The following is a 7,771-nucleotide window of genomic DNA, read 5'->3' on the forward strand; positions in this document are numbered from 1 at the left end:
GCCGTTATTCTCAAAACAATACACGATTAAAATAGGTAAATGTAACCTGTTCTGGTGGGAGTACAAGAACCAAGGCCATGCTGTCATGTGCTGCTTTTTGGATGGTATAGGAGTCATCAAATAGTTTTAATTATAAACCTACTCATTCTCTGTTACACACTGCTTCAAAATCCAACATGAAAAGAAAACGCTATAGACCTCTTCTATGCACATATATATGTATATGTGTGCATGTAAAATGAATAGCATCCAGTTTATTTCCAAAAGTTTTTCACAAATAAATCCTTTGTAATGGAAGGAAACAGCTTTTTAAAACCCTGCTACTAAGCATCAAAGGATCAACACTATTTTGTCCTGTAGCAGAAGTAGTTTATAGCATATCTGTGTCAGATTTCCTCCTATTTCCATTAAAGAAAGATGAGTAAGCCTAATTGCGCTGTGAGAGCCCCTGGCATTCTGCACTTATACTTCATGACTGTGATGCTGATGCCAGAAACCCAGCTTTGCCCCACATGTGGGTCTGTTTATGGCATAAAATTGTGAAGAAAAGTGAACAGAAATGGTTAAAAATGAGACGTACTGTTTGTTACCCTTGTTAGTCACAATCTCAGCCGAGCGCCAGTGATGGGAGGTGAAGGGTGGGGGCTCTGCGCTCCAATCTAGGTCAGGGCTTGGTGCAGGCAGCTCGCATTAGAGAGGCGATGCCTGAAATCCCCAACCCACCCTGACGCAGCGTGGCTCCAGGCTCGCCCCAATCCTGTGAAGATGCTGAAAAGCTTCAGGGGGACCCAGGGCCCCAGGAACAGCGTTTCAGATTCCAATCCTATAAATATTTATGAATTGGAAAGCTTTTATGCTCATGAATAGTTCTTTTGCGTAGCATATGTTCACAAGGTTTATCAACAGAAATTGGTAATGTCGGGTGACTTTCCTTCAGTTGGTATATTTGACTATCTTAAGGGGGGGAAACCCCAGAATTTTCCAAATCAGTATGGTCAGGAACAAAATATACCATAAACATATTCACTGGGATATCTTCCAAAAATTGCTCTTAATACTTAAATGCCAAAATCAAAATAAAAATTAAGAATTTAGTAACAAATTAAGTGGACAGTAAAAAGATTGTTAATTGCTGATTTTTTTAGGTTCTTGGAGCTGGTGACTGATACTCGTGCCACAGAAGCCATTTGAACATGGCCTTGAATGCAGTCAGTCCTGCTCCCTGGTATTTATTGCTGGGCTGGCGGCTGGCAGGGTGAGCAAACGGCTGGGGAAAGACAGGGCAGGGACTGCGGGAGCCTGGGGCTCCTGGGGTGTAGCAGCGGGTGAGCGGGGCTGGTCGCAGCAGGTGAGGATCGGTCTCGCTCTTTGCACCGCAGGAGGCGGGCAGCATCATGTCAAGCTTTCTGCTGAGGGGAGACCGTGAGTGCTGGGTGCTCACAGCCACTGCTGTGCTCACAGGTAAACACTGCGGGCAAAAGGTACAATGAAGTTTTTATAGCCACCTAGCTTTGCCCACAGCACGCACTTAAAATTTTATTTTAGCTTTAGGCAGGATGATGTTCCTGTAGAAGCTTCTGAATTTTTGCAGAGACTCATTTTCAATCAGTAGAGAATTAAACTCGGGAAATTGCATGAGCGGTCTTCAACCACTCACCTGGCTTGCACAGTCAGATATTAGCAAAAAAAGGTCTTAAAAAATAAGGTGCACTTTTTCTAAGCTGTAGCTGCAGCTGTAATTCATGTAAGCATTGAAAGAACCATAACTATTATTAGCCTGATCTTTAGCTACTGTAAATCACTGTAACTTCATTGCAACTAGCAGAGTTTTCTCTTCCTCCACAGAAAAAAAAATTAAAAAAACAAACAAACAAACAAACAAACAAACAAAAAAAAAAAGGGGGGGGAAGAGAGGGGTTGTGCCCTCTTCCTCACCAAGGACCTGCCCCGTCATCTTCCCCAACATACAAAGTTCACCATTCTGTGGAACTTATTTGAATTAAATGGCCACTTTTTTTTTTCTTGTTTGAAATCGTTAAATAAAGCCCCTCAATATTTCATTCTGTTCATGATTTCTTATCTTCCTGTTTTCTATTACCTCCTCCCTCTCATGCAGTAGTTACCAATGGGTTATCTGCATTTATAAGGACAGGGGCTGAATATGCCATAAATTTACTCATATTACTTTGTTCTTAGTGAGACTGCATGTGGATCTAGTGGGAAAGGAAAGGGAAAACAAAGAGGAAGCCAAGCCTAGCCGATTTTTTCTTAACACGGAAATGAAATTCCACCTTTGTATTCTCAGCATGGATGATAACTGGGAAGACAGGAGAGCATTCGCATTCACAGGTACGAGTGACAAAGCTTGTGGTTTCCCAAGTGAGGGTGGGATCCAGCCCCAAGGCCTGCAGCGTTTGTGCGAGGGCCCTCTGGAACGGTGGTTTCCCATAGTGTACGATAACGGTCCCAGGAGACAGATTTATTGGCCCACCTGCATCTCGCAGAGGGCAGCTGGGTTCCAGGCATGTTCAAGTTTCGCAGATGATCAAGAGCCTCAGGCTTGTACCTGCGGGCTCTTGGTTGGGAGAGAGGGGTGGTCTGCTTTAGAAACACCTCCAGCATCTCTTGCCCTCCCCGCAGTGCCCAGGGTGCCCGAAGGACCAGCCAGCAATGCCACCGCGCAGCACCAGGCTGGGACCAGCACCAGTACGAGCCCAGGCTCACGAAAAGTGTTCAGCTGACGGGTGCTGGGGACTGAAGCCACCAGCTCAGGTTCGTTCTTCTAATTTCTGGCAATTCGGCCCTAAGCAGAATGCCTCCAGGCTAGAAAGGACTATTTTAGTCCCCAAATTCACTGCATCTTTGGCCTTTTCAGCAAGACAGCCACCGAGGTTACCGGCTGTGACACTGGGCACACCACGAAGCACACCTCCTGGTGACATTCACTGCACATTGTAAGGGTGCTCAAGCAAATATTATTTCACATTTTCAGCCAATTTGAACTTGCACCCATGTTTCAACTGATTATCAACTCTGCTTAATGTAAGCAGAGTGATATATCATAAAGTATTAACTCTAGTGAGTTGAATTACTGCCTATGTGGTTTAGTTACCTTTTTGTTATTCCCTGAACATTTCTCCTATTTTCCCCAGCAACTGTGAGAGATGCACGTCCAGTGCTAACGGTGTCTGCCTCTCTCAGCCATATGGTCGCTTGTGCTGCTAACGCGCGGGTCAGTGTTGGCTGCGAGGGCAGATGGTCCATCTGCTGAGCGTCACTGGGGATGGTCTCATCCATAACCGCCAGCCTCCTCACTTCCTACCAGGGCCATACGACAGGCAAGACCATGCAAAATGGGATTTACAGCTCAGGGTGGTGTGTTTAAACAAACTCCCAGGAAATCCCCTTAGTACCATTTATAAAGAAAGAAATATATATATATATATCTTTCTAGATATATCTCTTTCCATTGCAGCCTTGGTAAGAGGCTGTGTGCAATAATAACAGGCTAACAAAGGCAATCGTTCCTTTTCCATATGAAATTTTATCCATAATCTTTGACAAATTGCATTTCTGGATTGCTCTATTTCAGTGAAGCTGCAGTTTTTCACAAGCAGTGAAGGCTCAGGTGCACAAATATTAGAGATCCCTCCATTACCATTTTTGAGATGCTTCTTTTGTCCCATTTTTACAGCTTTCTGTAAAAAAATCCCTTTGGCAGGAGATTGCATAGTGAGAGAATGATAACTGTGTTCCTTTTAAAATAAGCAAACGTCAGCCCTCCAGACAGTGCCCCAGACAGCATTTAAGTGACATTTGAAATGGCAGTGGACATGATCTTCAGTGAGCGCACAGCACCGTTATTTGCCTTCATGTAAACTCGTTGTGACTTCTTTACCCTGCCCTGGCGCTGCCTACCTGGTTGCTCTTTGGAGGGACATACTTGTGCATAAAACAAAGTGGCATCTTTAAAATTCAATCTTATTTACTCTTGATTTCTCTAAGTTCCGTGTCTTGTTAGGAATTGCTTATTAAAATTCTTGAGGTTTTCTTTTCCACATGCGAGCAGGGTAGCCCCTGTCTCGAGGCCGCCGGGGAAGGGCTCGCTGTGGAGGGGAGGAAGAGCCACCCAACCTGCGGGACGTGCAGGCTGGGCAGCCAGGCGGGCTGGGAAGGGTTAATTGATTCCCCACACAGTGCAAGAAGGCTGTGCTGGGCAGGGGGCGTTCAGCGTACCTATCGGTGAGGTTTGGGGGGAGGAGGGATGGGGAATGGGGGCTTCTTTTCCTGTCTGCTCACCGGCTGAACTATTCTGCTTTGCCCTAGAAATTGCCCTTCTGTCTGATGTTGGTCTCATAGCTAAATGCAAAAACCGATGAAGAATGGTCCAAGAACAGAGCAGACGAAGGGGACGAAGGGATGGACCAGCTCAAAGGCAGCCACCCTTCCCACCCGAGGGCCTGATGTCCTTTTGTGCCATCTCTCCTCTCACTTGAGGAGGTGGAATTTGGCTCTGCGGGTTATTAACTTGTCCTCTCCTTTCTCTGCCCATTACACTGACGTAAAACTATCAGTAGGAATCAACTCTCTCTGAAGTAGCTTATACTGCTATGCTGTCGCTTTGATGTCCCCTGTGCCTGGCAGTAGAATTTAGCATCTATCGCTATCCCAGCGACATACAGGGATGTATATCCATACGGGATGGCTGCTGAATCCTGGGTTTGGAAATGGAGGGGTGGGAATTGTTTCTGCTTGGAGGGTATGTTCTGCCACGGAATTAGGCAGCCTTCTCTCTTTACCAGCTCTTTGCCAGCTCAGAAATTTAGCTAGACTTGTCTTGGCCTTTCTTTCCTTTAGTTTCTGACAAGAGAATAATCTGTACCCCTCCTTGTAAATAATAGTTATCAAAGAAATCATCTGATTGCTATTTACTGACTTTAATGCAGAGCGGCAGTGTCTCAGCATGTTGCAGGTCGCTGCTCATGCACTCACTCTCTTTCAGGGTCCCAATCCACAGCACTTCCCACGTCCCGGGAATTCCCTTGCAGCAGTGGGATGCTCCGAAGGGGAAGGATGCTGCGGGAGGTGGTGTTCAGGAAAGGTGGCCTCAGAAGCTGCGCGAAGCTAGATGGGGCAAATTTTAAATGCATCATTATCATCATTATGTCCTGAGCGTTAACTGAAAACTATCATGGGAGTATTGCTTAAGAAAAATGAATAATATAATGTATGGTACAGCCTAGAGAAAATAGTACATTTAACATTTAATAAATTATCTTCTTTTTTTTTTTCAGAGAAAAACCAGCAGTTGGATAAGCCTACTCCAACTGTAGACTTAATTGAGAGCTACTTAACACAATCTAGCAAACCCCATGAAATGGAAATGTTGTAGTGCTTGGGACTAAAAATCGTGCGTTGAAGTGAAGCCTGGTTGTAGTTAATCCTTGTATTTATTTTATTTTGTAGGTACCTGCACCGCTTCCAAAACTTGTGTTGAGTTTATAAAGCTATGAAGAAAATCCCTTGATACTGAAATTCTAAAAACTCTCCAGATACTTGTACGTCAATCATCTGTTTTAAACCGGACAGTGTAAACAGCAAAGGGAGCTAAACTACAAAAATGTAAGAAAACAGATTGTTCAGAAAAGCATTATATTTGTACTGAAGTAATATGACATTTTAAATCAAAGGTTATGGATTTTGGTATCAGCATATGATTATATTATAAAAGTAATTTTAACAAATTCCAATCCTACCAGACAGAAATACCAATAGTGGGGTTACATTGATGAGCTACATTTTTACTTTAGCATTTCATGCTTAAAACACGTGTCCATTCTGAGTTCTACTTAAATACTTAAAGTCTTAAAATATTTTATTTAGTTGGAAGAACTGCAAACAACAGTTGAGGTAACTGTCTGCAGTCTAAGGCATTACTGACCTCTCGCTGGAAATCTGCAGGAACGTGCTGTGCTGGCACCTCTGAAACGCCTTAAGGGAAAGGCCTGAAGGTGCAGCCCTGCCGTCCCGCGGGAGCACGGGAGTCGGGGAGCTGCTGGGGTGTGGATGTGCGCGGTACCCGGTGCACTGCTGGGGACTGGGAACAGTGATGACGAGCGCGTTCGGAAGTGGCTTGGATCCGTTTCATCGCTGTTTACTCAGGCCGTGCTTTTGCATGTGGTGTGTATGTGTCTGGAATTTCAGTTCCATTTCCCATTAATTAGACTTTCTTAATCATTTTTTTTTTAATTGAAAAGCTAACTGTACAGGACAGGTACATGTGTAAATAAGGGATTATGCTTATGTACATGTTAATATTTATATGTAAAAAGATATGTACATAGGAAAGAAAAAAATGGCTCCAAGAATGTTTTCAAAACTGTTTTTCTTACAAATGCACAGACAGGAAAGTTACATTAATGTGCTCCTTAATTTCAACATAAGGGTCTCCACTCAATTTTCAGTCACTTTGCATTTGATCCCACTGGCGTTTTGTACGATGAGTTTGTACGATGAGTCCTTGACTGTGGCACGGAGCCGTTCTGCAGACAGTGCCACCCTTCATCTGTGAGACGAGCTGTGTCAGATCTCATTTGCTGTCTTCTCACCTCTGGGTCGTGCGCATCTTTTAAAAACACAGTCTCAAAGCCACAGGACCGTGGCAGGGGTGGGCATCACCCTGATCTGGGGCTTTTTCCTGCAGCCCCTCCATCCCTCGGTGCAGGTGTAACACAGCAGCGGAAAGGTGGGGTTTGCAGACCGGGGAGGGACCCCAGCCGTTCTCAGGCTGCTCCTCGGGCCAGCAGCCCTAAGTCAGCGGCTGCCAACCACTCCAGTTTCTCACCCGTAAGCATCTTTTATAAATTCCCCAGATGTCCTTCAAATAACGACACAACAGGGGCCAGATAAACCAAGTGCATCACGAGGCGCGTTACTGATGCGGCACGATCGCTACGTTTCGCCTGCGAGAAACATTAGCTGTGTGTGTGTGTGTCGGCGCGTTAGCTCAGACAGGCAGAGTTTCTGAAGGAGCGCCGAAGCGGTCAGGACGCTCCCTGCCCACGTCCTGCAGCCGTGGTACGGGCCGGCTGCCGCCTGTGCAGAGCAACATGTCTAAACTGAAATCCATTGGAACTGCAGCTTGCCTTGTCGACAGCCATGCGTTGCGTGTTTCAGGCCTGTACTTCTCGCTCAAGCTGTTGGAGGACTGTGGCTATTCTTTAAAGTATTCTGCTTTAGTAATATCTGTAGCCTTCAGTGTATCCTCGAGTGCCTTACACAGCTTGGGAACAAAACTCCTGACCGTGAAGAGAAAATGGCCCCGGGGGTCCCCCTGGGGGGACCGAGGCCAGCTCCCTTTGCACCCCGAATGCCGCCACCACCTCGCGACGGGCAGCGGGCGTTAGCACAGAAATGGATTTAGTTTAGACTCAGGAAATCGTATTGTGAATATGTGTATCAAACCCTGTACTTACGTATTGTACATTTTATAAAAAGGAACTATTGTAAACTTATGCAAAACATAAACCAGAGAAAATGTTTTTTTTCCAATGGCCAGCGTGCCGTGACTTGTGCGCTCTAATATAACCCTGATGACTGTACCCTAAATACGTAATGTTTGGTTCAGTGCTGAAACAGTAATTGACAGGCCTAAAATAGGGCTGGATTGATCAATTACAGAATTTTACACATATTTTTGTATTGTGATTCATATGATATATATCGAGAGACTTTCTATTCATTTGTAAAATACATAAATTATTGTAAGCTT

The sequence above is a fragment of the Buteo buteo genome, chromosome 4 (assembly GCF_964188355.1).
Source record: "Buteo buteo chromosome 4, bButBut1.hap1.1, whole genome shotgun sequence".
Lineage (NCBI taxonomy): Eukaryota > Metazoa > Chordata > Aves > Accipitriformes > Accipitridae > Buteo > Buteo buteo.